Below are 13436 nucleotides of genomic sequence, written 5' to 3'. Positions count from 1 at the left end.
GTCGGCTTTTGAAACCTCCTCCACCAATGTTACACCTCCTAATCCTTCCCAAACCGTTCCACTTTCTACTAACTGGGGACCAAGAGTTCAGATGTATAAGCCTATGGAGGCCAGTCTCATTCAAACTACCACAATCCACAAGGATTAAATGATTTGAAATAAAATAATAATTTGGAATAAGAACAAAATATACAGCCAGGTGTGGTAGCACATACCTTTTATTTCCAGTGTTTGGGAGGCAAAGGCAGATGGATCTCTGTGGCCAGTGTGGTCTACACAGCAAGTCTAAGACAGGGGAAAATAGTTGTGGGATAAAACAGATTAAAGGTTCTAATTCAGGCTGGAGACATGGCTCAGCAGTTAAGCGCCCTGGCTCCTCTTCCTGAGGATCTGATTTCAGTTCTCAACACCCATATGGCAGCTCACAACCACCTCTTACTCCAGTTCCAGGGGACCTGACACCCTCTTCTGGCCTCTGTGGGAACGAGGCACATATACATGCAGGCAAAGAACCATTAATAAGTCAAGGTTCTTATTCATCCTTCCATCCACTCGTTCATTCAAAAATTAATGGGAAAACATGCTTTTGTTTGTTTGGTTGGTTATTTGGTTGGTTGGTTTGGTTTTCAAGACAGACAGTTTCTTTGTGCAGCTTTAGCTGTCCTGAAACTCACTCTGTAGACCAGGCTGACCTTGAACTCACAGAAATCCACCTGCCTCTGCCTCTTGGGTGCTGGGATTAAAGGTGGGTGCCACCACTATCCAGCATGGGAGAGCAGGGTTTTAATCATTGTTCATGTTAAAGTTTCCAGCACTTTTGGGCAATGACTGGAACATGGCCTTTGAGGCCATCATGAGACAGGGAAGTGTGGTGGAAGCAGAGAGCCGGGTATAGCCTTCAAAGACCTGCCGACCTCCTGAGGTGCTGAAGGCTTAGGCTAGCTCCAAATTCTGGGAGCTCTATGAACTGGGAGGAAGAAAGCAGGTATAAAGCAACAAAGTAAAGATGCAAGCTCTCCCTCTGAGAAGGGAAGAAGATTGACGGGACGAATATACTGTGATTCTAGGAGTGCCGGAGCCACGGGCCAAAAGGTGCAGGAATGCCAGTCTGTCTCACTGAATGAGATGCGTCTGTCACCCATGAGGATGGCCAGCACATGGGCATTGGGCTGGGCAGCTAAATGGGAAAGCAAGGCCCCCCCGCTAGGAGTGTACCATTGAAGTGTTTTTATCCAGAGAGGAATTTGGTGAGACAAACAAACACCAGAAAGGCTGGAACGCGTATGAAGACTTCCAACTTAGCATGGTCGTGTTGGTGGAAATGAAAAACAACTTTCAGTTCTTGTAAGGCTCTGCTTGGGAAGATGATGCCTGAGGACCTGAGATCTGCCTCGGGAACCCACATGGTAGGAGGACAGCACGGGCTCTCAACCACGAGTGGGCGAGAGCTGATCTGTGGAGCCCTGTACACACACGCACAACAATGATAACAATAAAGATAATGTTGAACGTACACCTACTTGATGCTAAAAGTCCTTCCCTGGGGAGACATGCACAGTATCCACCCCCTCAACAAACTGAGGCACCATCCCACCAAAGTTCACTCTGGGGAACCAAGGAGTTTAGCGGGCTTCCTTAGAGACCTTGAGGGGTTGCTTATAAGAGTGTGTGACACCCCCCCCCAAGGCCACACCTGGAAAGCCTTCCCCCTAACTGCATAGATGAAGCACCCCCATATACTCTAGTCTCTCCAGAAGAGCACATCAATTAAGGCAGAATTGCGTATATAACAGGTAGTAGGGGCTTCCCGGATTCTCCAGTGGAGGTTGCATGACTCTCCCTATCCCTCCACAGTAGGCTGGAAGCAGTTTGCTGGGATAACCATTTTGTGAGAGGGCACAGCTGAACTCCCCAAGACAGTAGCTGCTAGGCTCACAGGCTGCTCAGTCAGACCACTGATAGAAAACAAATTCCAAGCCAAATTGAAAAAAGGGACGCTTCAAATCAAGGTCACAGTGTACAATGCAGTTTCAAGAATAAATAAATAAGAAAGTGCTAGATTCTATGTTGAGTTTGAAACTGTTCCAGGGGGAGAGTCTGGTGATAGGCCAAGTGGGAAACCTTGGTCCATCAGATGGCTGATGGTGACTTGGGGAGCCACGCCAACCCCTACAGTTGAGAGGAGAGGCCAGTTAGGAGGTTGTGTCACAACAAAAATCCCTGAGTAGGTCAAAGGGGTGGGCTCTTGCTGACAGAAATCCCCTGTGACCCAGACCCACACACTGCCCCCTCACCTTACACATACATACAAACACACACATGCATGCACACGCACGCACACACACCTGCCCATCCTCTGAGACTCCTCTCTGCAGATGTCCAGGCTGAATCAAGGCCCTGTCCCTGAGCCAACGAGACCCCAGGTTCTGCCCGTCGTTGGCCTTGTTCTATGTCCACCCACGAGGGCTTCCTGACATCAGGGAGTGGGCCTTGGCAGTCCTGATTTCCCACCCCATCTGGCACCTAGATATCACTGTTTTTTTTTCATCCATTGGAGGGGTGGGCAGCCCACTCTGCCTGCCTTGTTTCTCCTTTATGTTTGGGTTCACCCTTGAATATCAAGCTTCCCCATGGAGTCGGGAACACTAGTTAACATTTAATCCCATCTCTCCGAAAGGTCACATCACATCCTGTCCTCCTCTCACCAGCCACCCCCAGCTCGGGGGGTCAGACTGTGCCCCGGAAGGGAGCCAGGCAGGGCTGGGGGAGACTGGTGAGCAGCAGGATATGATGACACCCACACAGCCCAGGGTCTTTTTCCACAGCTAAGAACACACCGTGCCAAGTGGCTGCATCTGCTAAAAGCCACCTTGATTCTCACAGCCCCCTCTCTGCTCACATCCTGTTTCCAACCCTCTGACAAAACTGGGCCCCACGCCTTAGGGCCCCACCTGGCCTCCTGGGTTTTCACGTGGCTTTTCTGAGGTGAAGGCAGGCCACAGATCTCTTGTTTTTATGCTTCCTGGTGGCTTGAGGAATTTACTCCTGAGAAGACAGTTTCAAAGATGTCTAGTGTGGCCGTGTGGGCTAGTGTCCTCATAGGCCATGGTTCAGGCTGAGGAGAAGTGAGAAGGACAAAGGTCAGGTTAAGGATGGAGGTCCTGGCTGGAAGCTAACAACTACCAAGATGCAGTATAGCTTCATTCAGGGTCCTTAAGCAGGCTGAACCCCTCTTGGTCTACAGAAGCCTGCAGGGGTGACCTCCTGGTGTGAGTCCAAATAAGAGAACCCACAGGATGGACCAGAGAGGTCTTTGAGGTCCCAGGACAGGAGCCTCCAAATCTACCTCTGCCTACTTCTACCATACAACATCCGTAGAAATCCACCCATACAATCCCCCGCCCCCACACCACCCCATGGAGCCACTTCCCTCACACTTGAGCCCTTTGACTCAGTTCAAAGAGGCAGGAAGGGGTGACTGGGAACAGAGGCCTGACGTTGTCCCGGGAGGCGTGGCAGGAGCCTTGGCAGTGACCTTGGCGTGGTCCTCAGGCATCAGGAAGCTCTACCCTTCTCTTTTCTATCCCCATTGGCTGATTTCACCAGGCCCTCTCCTGGCCTGCATCTCTCTCCTCCTCAGCTTCTCTCCTTTCAGGCACAGCAGGGCAGAAGGAGCTGCCTTGACTGAGCTCAGGCTTGTGTTGAGCACAACTGATGGTTGACAGTCTCAGACCTCGTCCTTGTTGGGTGAGCAGTGCTCTGGCCTGCAGAGCTTTCCTGACAGAAACCCATGACTAATTCTAGCTCACCCGTGAGCACTGGATGCAGGCAGTCATGCTGATGGGGTTTCCTATGGTCTCCCGGTGGCATATCCATAGGATACCAGTTTGTCTCAACTGAAGAGCTCCATGTGGCCCTCAGTAGACATGATCACTCTCTACGTCCCTGGTCCATCTGTCTGCAGCTCCTATACTTTAAACCTCACTGAGGAGTGGCTGCGGCTCACCATCAGGAACTGATCTTGTCTCCAGCTCCCAGGGCATGGACACATCTAACTTGCTCACCCTATCTTCCCACTCAGAGCCAGCACATGCAGAACGAGCCAAGAGTCCTGATGAGAGGCCTGATTCTGGCTGCTGTTGCTTTAGGAGTCTCTGTCCGCCCTCATTCTCCCCTGATCTTGGCAGAGCACACAGGGCTATGGCCCACGCTCATCCTGTAGCATAAGACACAGGTCCTTGTGTCTAAGCAGCTCTCCTCAGGGAGTCTTGACCTTGACCACAGCATTGCCATGGTCATCACGCTCCCCTGGGGTAAGGAGAAGACACCTGAAGCTCTGAATTAAGTAAAGCCTTCGTTTTTTAGTTTACTTTGTTTGTGTAGCCGTGGCTATCCTGGAACTTACACTGTAGATCAGGCTGGCCTTGAACTCACAAATATCCTTCCTGCCTCTGTCTCCCGAGTGCCGGGATTAAAAACATGCCACCACATTTTGCTAGATTTCTTTTTTTTAAAAGATTTACTTTGGTGGTGGTAGTGTGGGGCAGTGAGATAGGATCTTTATGTAGCCCTAGCTATCCTGGAACTCACTTTGTAGACCTGCCTGCCTCTATCTCCCAAGTACTGGAAATAAAGGTGTGCATCACCACCTGGCTAAGATTCACTGTTATTTGTAAAATAAATCACACACACACACACACACACACACTCTCTACGTGTGCCCAAGTGAGACCAGAAAATGGCATCGGGTCTCCTGGCCCTGTAGTTAACAGGAGGTTATGAGCTACGTTAAGTGAGCACTGAGAACCTAACTCAGGTCCTCTGGAATAGAGCAACAAACACTCTTAACACCTGACCCGCCTCTCCAGCACCTAGACAAAGGTTTGTTAGGACACATAACACAACATAAAAGCAAAAATTGAGCCACGTGTGGTGGCCTTTAATCCCAGCACTCAGGAGTTTGAGGTCAGCCTGGTCTACAGAGTGAATTCCAGGACAACCAAGGCTACACAGGGAAACCCTGTCTCAAAAATAAATAAATAAATAAATAAATAAATATTGATAAACTGAATTTCCTCAGAATTGAAATCTTGAAATCTGATCTTTGCAAAAGACCATAAAAACTAAAAGGTCACAAAAGCATATTACCAACACGCATATGTGCAAAGGACATGAACTCAAAATACATCAACAAACAACTTAACAACAAAGTGACAGCCTCAAGACGAGCAAAGGTTGTGGCTGGGCAGCCCCTTAGAGAAACGACAGCAGACAAACACACGAGAAGACGTCTGATGTCATCAGGCATCAGGAAAGTGCGACTCACACAGAACCACGGTGAGGTGCGGAACCGCAGTGAGATACCACTTCATACAAAACAAGCAAGGATGTGGGGCTAGCAGGAGGATGATTCTGGTATGAGTGTAAAATCGTACACTTGCTTTGGAAAAAAGTTTGGTGGCTCCTCCAAAAGTTAAACACAGAACAACCACATGACCCAGCAATTCCACACCTCGTTACGAATAAGAGAACTGGAACCACGGGGTCCCCACGCTTGCACATGAATGTGCAGAATGGTGTAATTCATAGCAGCTCCCCTCCCCCTAAAAAGCAGAAATAGCCCAAATACCCAGCTACTCAGGAATAAATACATAAAACGTAGCATATCCTTATAATAGACTGTTACCTGGCTCTAAAAAGGAATGACGTACTAATATACCGTGCAAAGTGGACGAACCTTACGGAGCAGGTATGACCCTGGGGTAGGCTTTGAGGTTTCTAAAGTCCAGGCCTTTCCAGTTAGCTCTTGCCATGCCTCCTACTTTTGAAAAGGTATCGCTGCTCCAGCATGCCTGCCTGCCTGCCTGCCTGCCTGCCTGCCTGCCACCATGCTCCCTGCCATGGTGGCCATGAACTCACCTCTGAAAATGCAGTTTATCAGAGATGTAGATTAAAGCCACAGGAAGAGGAATGGTGGTGGGCTCAGGCAAGAGTCTTGGGGCTCTCAAGCTCTGCAGGGGGACACACAATGGTGCCACACTTTGAAAAGCAATTTGGCAGTACCTTTAAAGTATTTTAGAGCAGCTCCGCCACACTAGCTTGCCATTTCATTCATGGGTATTTACCCTAGAAATAATCCTGATTGGAGCTAAGGGCGTAGCTCAGTTGATAGAGTGTTTGCCTAGCATGCAAAAAGCCCTGGGTTCGATCCCCAGCACCCACATGGAGACTCACAACTCCAGTCCCAGGGGATTCTATGCCTTTGCATTCCACTGGGCATGCGTGTGGTATATAAACATACATGCAAGAAAAAACCCATACACATTAAATATAATATATATGCTGCCATGGTGCCATGCACCTGCGGCATTGTGGTGCAGGCCTTTAATTCCAGTGTTTGGGAGACAGTCAGGGTTCAAGGCCAACCTGGTCTATAGAGACCCTGTCTCAAAAAATATTAAAATTAGTAAAGTATATATGGGGGTTAGAGAGATGTCTTAACAGTTAAGAGCACAAGCTGCTCTTCTGACCAGAGTTTGGTTCTCAGCACCCACATGGAGGCTCACAACTGTGAGGTTCAACATAATTTTTATATGCTGAGGCCTTTGGCTCATTTAAACTTAAGTTTTGTACATGGAGATGGATATAGATCTATTTTCATTTTTCTACATGTTGCTGTCTAATGAGGCCAGCATTATTAATTAAAATGCTTCCTTTTTCCATTTTCCTATCTGCAAGGCAGACTTAAAACTTAAGAGGAGGATAGCTTACAAACTTTTAATTATATATACAATGGTTAAAGCCCTAGTTATAATATTCTTATGGGAGACCTTGAGCCAATAGGTAAAATTCTTACAAAAAAAACAGTTTCCAATAGAGAGCTTAAAGCTGCCTAGCAGGTACTCAAGCAGGTAAAATATAAATCAACAGGTAAAGTATACAATAATCAACAAATACAGTATGTTAATTATAATTCAGCTATGGAAAGTGTGTATATTAAATGTAAAACTTATTCTACAACAGTTTTATAAAAAATGATGTTTATGGCTAAACCTTCTCAGTTTTGCCAGTTAAGATATTAAACTCTTAATTTAAAACAGTAGCCTGTCTGATACAAAAGGGCAGGATGAAAGCTAAAAAATGGTTTAATAAAATATTGACTATGATCAATGTTTCTTATACTAAACAATAGATTCATTGATAATTTTAAGACTGATTCCTGGACAATTGTCTTTGCTCATTTCAAAGGCAAAAACAATAATCTTTTCCCAGATCATTACTACAATTCACACAACTGTATTTTACTAATGTTATAGCAAAAAATCCCTTAAAGGATTTTATGCTAAATTTTACAAATGCCTCTTCCAATGGAAAAACTGCATATATGGCTAATAATAAAAAAAAAAGATTGTGGAGCATAACAAGGCTCCTTGAAAGCAACTCATAAAAAGTTGCAAGCAGATCCTGATGCAAACGGATCTGGCGTGATAACACCAAGCTAACCTTTGCTAGGGCAAGGTGGAAAAGCCCTTGCAATGCATTATAAAAAAAACCCGACCTATATATATTTGGGGTCGAGGATATGTTTATGCTTTTTTCACAGAAAGAAAATAAGAGCTGGATCTGCTGTCGTGGCTGCGGACATCCCACAGAGGAGTTCCAGAGGAGACTGGGGAGAGGTCCTTGGTCCGGCCTTTCCTGCCCCCAAGGAGAGGAGTGACTGATAACAGAACTTGCTACTTTGCTCTGCAGGGTGTCAATTCTGCCCCTAGAGAGTCCAGGGAGACCCGCCTGAGATAAGTGCCAGGATGTTCTTCAGATAGCTGAATCCAGCTCACCTCACCCAAAAATCCCACCTGCCCTGAAGCACAAATGCTAAGCTGCTTCTGATGCATCTTACTTACATCAGACAGTTTTAATCTTTGGGACACACAACTCATTTTAATTAAAATATTAACCTCTCTTCACTTAAGAAGGGGAAAGATGGGGGTTCCTGTCACTGTTGCTCAGAGACTGGAACTGGTGGTATTTAATAACAACAATATATGTCATTGTGCTCTTACTACAATTGACCTGATACTTATAACTGCTTATAGATGTTGGGAAAGGATTGACACACGCTGTAAAGTGTTTGGGTTTAATGCATATGCTAAGAATTTTAGATTTAGATCCCTTTTACACTGCCCTAATTGTTGGCAGGCAGCACACGTAATTTTATGTGGAGTAGGCATTTAGGAAGGAGGATACCTAAGGCCAGACTAAAAGGTGAATACTGGGTTTGGAAAATGCCCTTTCTTCTTGTCTGGAAGATGGAGTTATTGGTGCCCAAAATTATATCATTATATTTTGTTTGAGGAGCTCCTCACAGTCTTTTCATTAATGATAGACACAGGGGCCCAATGACGGGAGATATTGTGGAGCCCTCGCCTGAACAGCACACCATACAGAGGTTGTAGAAACCGGCTTAACAATGGCATGGTACCAGGCACGAGGAGTGCACTCCACATAGCCTAAGACAGGGCGCCTGTGATCTGCTTACTTTAAATCTCACTAGATACCTTTCATTTGAGGAGCTCCAAGGACAGGTGACTTGTGGCAGGAAATCCCCCAACCTAAGACAGGATACTGGGAATCCTAGGACGGGTAAGGGGGATAAAGACCTGGTCCCCACTCGACCTAAGAATCATAAGGCACCCCTCTGTTCCCAGGAGAGGTAAATTGCTTCACCATTCGAGAGGAGAGTCTCTCCTTGTCCCAGTCCCTTCTCCTTTAGATCTGACACCATGGTTAGACTCTGACTTGATGCCCTCCACTTAACAGCTGCCTGTCTTTATAAAAGAAAGGGGGACACAACCATCTGTAAATTCAGTCCCAGGGAATCAGACACCTCTTCAGGCAGCTATACTCAGGAACACATACCCACACAGAGACACCAACACAGACACATAAGAAAAACAAAATACATATTTAAAAATATATATATATATAATATATGTGTGTGTGTGTATATATATATATATATATATGTCTCCGTGTGTGTGTGTATGTCTCCATTCATACAGAATTCTAGAAAATGCAGACTGGCTGCCTAGCATGCACAAGGCTCTGGGCTCAATCACTGTCCTCACAGGGGGCAAAAACAACAATAAACCAGTCCTCTGTTGACCTGGTGACTCAAGGCAGAGGGCTTGCCTAACATGTTCTGAAGGTGAGAAAGGAGGACTACCAGAGTCCAGGAGTTCAAGGCCAGCCTGGGCAACAGAGGTCTCTGCTCCTAAAATAAAAATTAGGGGACAATATGAAAATTGGCGGATCTCTGTGAGTTCGAGACCAGCCTGGTCTACAAGAGCTAGTTCCAGGACAGGCTCCAAAACCACAGAGAAACCCTGTCTCAAAAAACCAAAAAAAAAAAAAAGAAAAAAGAAAAAAGAAAATTGGCTGATTCCCTCAAGTCCCAGACTGAGTTTTGTCATAGCTGTCCAATGTGGCTGTTGCCAGGCACCATCATTTGAGACCTGGGGAATTTTCTACAAGTTTTTCATCTCCTTTTTCATTCTCTTGGCTCAGCTGCTACTCAGATAATCAATTACCTTCACTTAGCCTCTGACAGTCCTCTCTTTTCCTGCCCCCCCCACACCATTTTCTTGCTTGTGTATTTATATGTATTCCTGTGTACACGCATGTATGTTTCCAACTGTTTCAGTATTTGGATGAATTTGCCAATAGAGGTGGGACTCCAATATTACCTTCTGTCTCATCTTCCTTGACAACCACTGAGGGGATACTCCAAGAAAGAGATGGGACTTAACAATTCATGGAACTCTGTCATTGATAGTGTGATAGTTTAAATAAAAATGGCCCCTGGCAGGGCAGTGGTGGCACACACCTTTAATCCCAGCACTTGGGAGGCAGAGGCAGGATCTCTGTGAGTTTGAGGTCAGCCTGATCTACAAAATGAGTTCCAGGACAGCAAAGCCTACACACAGAAACCCTGTTTCGAAAACAAGCAAACAAACAAATAATAAAAACAAAACAAAAAAAGACTTCCCTAGGCTCATATACTTGAATGCTTAGTCATTAGGGAATGAAACTCTTTGATAGGATTAGAAGGATAAGGAGGTGTGGCCTTTTTGGGGGAAGTGTGTCATAGGGGCTTTGAGATTTTAAGAGCCCATGATAGTGCACTCTCTTGCAAGTGCGCGCTCTCTCTCTCTCTCTCTCTGGATCAGGATGTAGCTCTCAGCTACTGCTCCAGCACCATGCCTGCTACTTTGATGATAATGAACAGACCTCTGAAGCTGTAAGCAAGCCCCCATCTAAATGCTTTCAAGAATTGCATGGTCATAGTGTCTCTTCACAGCAATAGAAAGAACGGTGATTAAGACACATAGATTGAAGTCAGAATAGCTGTGATCACCCTCAAGTGACACTCACCAGGCTGAAACTATTAACATGCCTAGGAGTCCTGGAGGGCTCGTAGATTTGCACAGGGTCCTGTCCTTCCCCAAGGACATAGAAGTGTTTAACAGTTGCTGCGATCCATCTCTTTCAGGGGTATAACTATCAGTAAGTCACTCACCCACTCTAACCCCAATTAAACTCATTAGTTCACCAAGTTGAACTCTGGTGGAGTCATCTCTTGTGATTCAAGCCCAAGGACCCGAGTTCAGTTCCCAGATCCCATGATGGAAGGAGAGTACCAACTCCTGGAAGTTGCCCTCTGGCCTTCACACGCACGTTGTGACCATGTATGGCCCCTAACAATACATTAACAATAAATAAAATACCTTTTAAAATAAAATATATCCTAGGTGGCTATAATTTATACAAGGCCTGTTGGTTGTCTCCCACTTCCCTCGTAGTTACTTCTGAATGGGTTTATAAATGCTCAGAATTTAAAGTCTACATCCCAGAAGCTGTGGGGTATTTTGACTAAATTTTGATTGTCAGGCTATGAAAAAAAATGTTGAGCACTCAGGAGATTGTCCTCAGGCCAAGCGTATGTTATTGTTCCCCTTGCTCCCATCCCAGATGGGAAAGAGGCAATGAGGCAGGCGTCATCAGGGGACCAACAGCAGTAGCCAGCACGGCCCTTTCCTTATGGGAGCAGATGAGGTCCAACCCTGAACACTACAGTTTAGAAAGTGCACTGACATGCTACAGTGTATGCAGAAATGGAAACAGGGGAAAACAAGATGGACGGGATGGACCAGCACTGGCTCGGCGCACTGTAAGAACAGCTGAACCGCCTGGGTTTGAACTCCACAGAGCCACTTCTATGTGGATTTGTCATTGCTGAGATTTTTGACTATTACAAAAAAAATTACAGATAAAACTTGTAGACTAGAAACATTGAAAATATTGAGGAAAAATTGTGGGAGCTGGAGAGGTTGGGCAGTAGTTAAAAGCACTTGCCACTTACTCATAAAGATCAGAGTTCAGACCCTAACACCCCAGTCAGGCTGTCCACAAACACTTGTCACTCAGCTCCAAGGGCTCTGATGCCCTCTTCTGGCCTTAATGGGCACCTACACTCACACACGCAGATGAAGGAACAAAGGCATAAATGAAAAGGTTATGCAGATAAAAATATCATTTACTATAAAGATAAGCACTAAGAGCTGAATATGGAGGCACATGCCATTAGTCCCAGCATTTAGAGAAAGAGACAGGCAGAGCTTTGTGAGTCTGGCCAGCCTGGTCTACATAGCAAGTTCCAGGCCAGCTGGGGCTAAACAGTGAAGATGAAAACTGTGTCTTAAACAAAAGTATATACACAAATCTACTATAAAAAGTTGAAAGTTAGCCAGACAGTGGTGGTGTACATCTTTAATCCCTGCACTGTGGAGGCAAAGGCAGGCAGATCTCTGAATTTGAGGCCAGTCTGGTCAACAGAGTGAATTCCAAGACAGCCAGAATGACACAGAGAAACCCTCTACATGGAGAAACCCTGCCTCAAGAAACAAAAAACACTTCTGTTCTCTCCGCACTCCATCCCCTTCAGCCCCCCCCCCCCCAGCTCATAATTTACTCAGGAGGGGAGGGGAAAGAACATGAGGGAAAGGGTCCAGTTGGGAGATGGAAGGAGAGGGAGAACAAGGAAAGAAAGATCTTGATAGAGGGAGCCATTATGGGGTTAGCGAGAAACCTGGCACTGGGGAAATTCCCAAGAATCCACAAGGATGGCCCCAGCTAAGACCCTAAGCAATAGTGGAGAGGGTTCCTGAACTGGCCTTCCCCTGTAATCAGATTGATGGCTACCTTAATTGTCATCCAGCAACTCATGGAAGCAGATGCAGATTCACAGTTAAACACTGGGCCGAGCTCCTGGAGTCCAGTCAAAGAGAGGAAGGAGCCATAGTATAAGCAAAGAGTCAAGCCCATGATGGGGATACCCAAAGAAACAGCTGACCTGAGCTAGCGGGAGCTCACTGACTCCAGACTGACAGCTGGGGAACCTGCATAGCACCAAACTAGTTCCTTTGAATGTGGGTGACAATTGTGTGGCTTGGGTGGGCAGTTTGTGGGGCCAGAATTTATCCCTAGTGCATGAATTGGCTTTGTGAAGCCCATCCCCTATGGAGAAATACCTTGTTCAGCCTAGACACAGGGGGGAGGGCCTTGGTCCTGCCTTAAGTGACAGGACAGAATTTGTTGACTCCCCATGAGAGGCCTCACCCTGAGGAGTGGATGGGAGTGGAGTGGGGAGAAAGTGGGGGGAGTAGGAGGAGGGGAGGGAGGGTGAACTGAGAAAAGTTTTAATTAAAAACAAAACAAAACCAAAAAAACCCACAGGTGGGTGATGGTGGTGCACATCTTTAATCCCAGCACTCAGTAGGCAGAGACAGGCAAATCTCTGTGAGTTTAAGGCCGGCCTGATCTCCTACAAAGTGAGTTCCAGGACAGGCTTCAAAGTTACAGAGAAACCCTATCTCAAAAAACAAACCCAAACCACAACAAAACCCAAAAAGCTAAAAAGCTGAAAGTTATCAAACTTACACACACAAATGCAGTGTCAATTGCAAAAGAGAAACGAACATGAAGCTACAGTTTAAATTCTTGACACATAAAATTAAGCATCCTGCGTTCTTTATTTTAAACCGTGTGTGTGTGTGCACCCTCAGAGGCCAGTGGTGTTGGGTCACCTGGAACTGTAGTTACATAAGGCTGGAAGTCATCTGATATGGTGCTCTTAAATGCTGTGCCATCTCTCCAGGCCTCACCCCACATTCTATACTGTAAAGGCTTCATGAACTCCCTGCCAATGATCACCCTAAACAGTTTAGCTCTAAACAAACAAACAAAAAACCCCACCAAAACCCTAGTGCAGTCAGAAGATCCCCTCCCCAAGCTTCCCACATGTATGTAGCACTCAAGATGTGTTTAGCAGCTCTGTTACCAGTTAAGGCTTTAGCCAACAGCAGGTTCTTGGTGAT

The sequence above is a fragment of the Microtus pennsylvanicus genome, chromosome 2 (assembly GCF_037038515.1).
Source record: "Microtus pennsylvanicus isolate mMicPen1 chromosome 2, mMicPen1.hap1, whole genome shotgun sequence".
In the NCBI taxonomy this organism is placed as follows: domain Eukaryota; kingdom Metazoa; phylum Chordata; class Mammalia; order Rodentia; family Cricetidae; genus Microtus; species Microtus pennsylvanicus.
The sequence above is the reverse complement of the archived record's forward strand: the minus strand, read 5'-3'. Positions refer to the sequence as shown.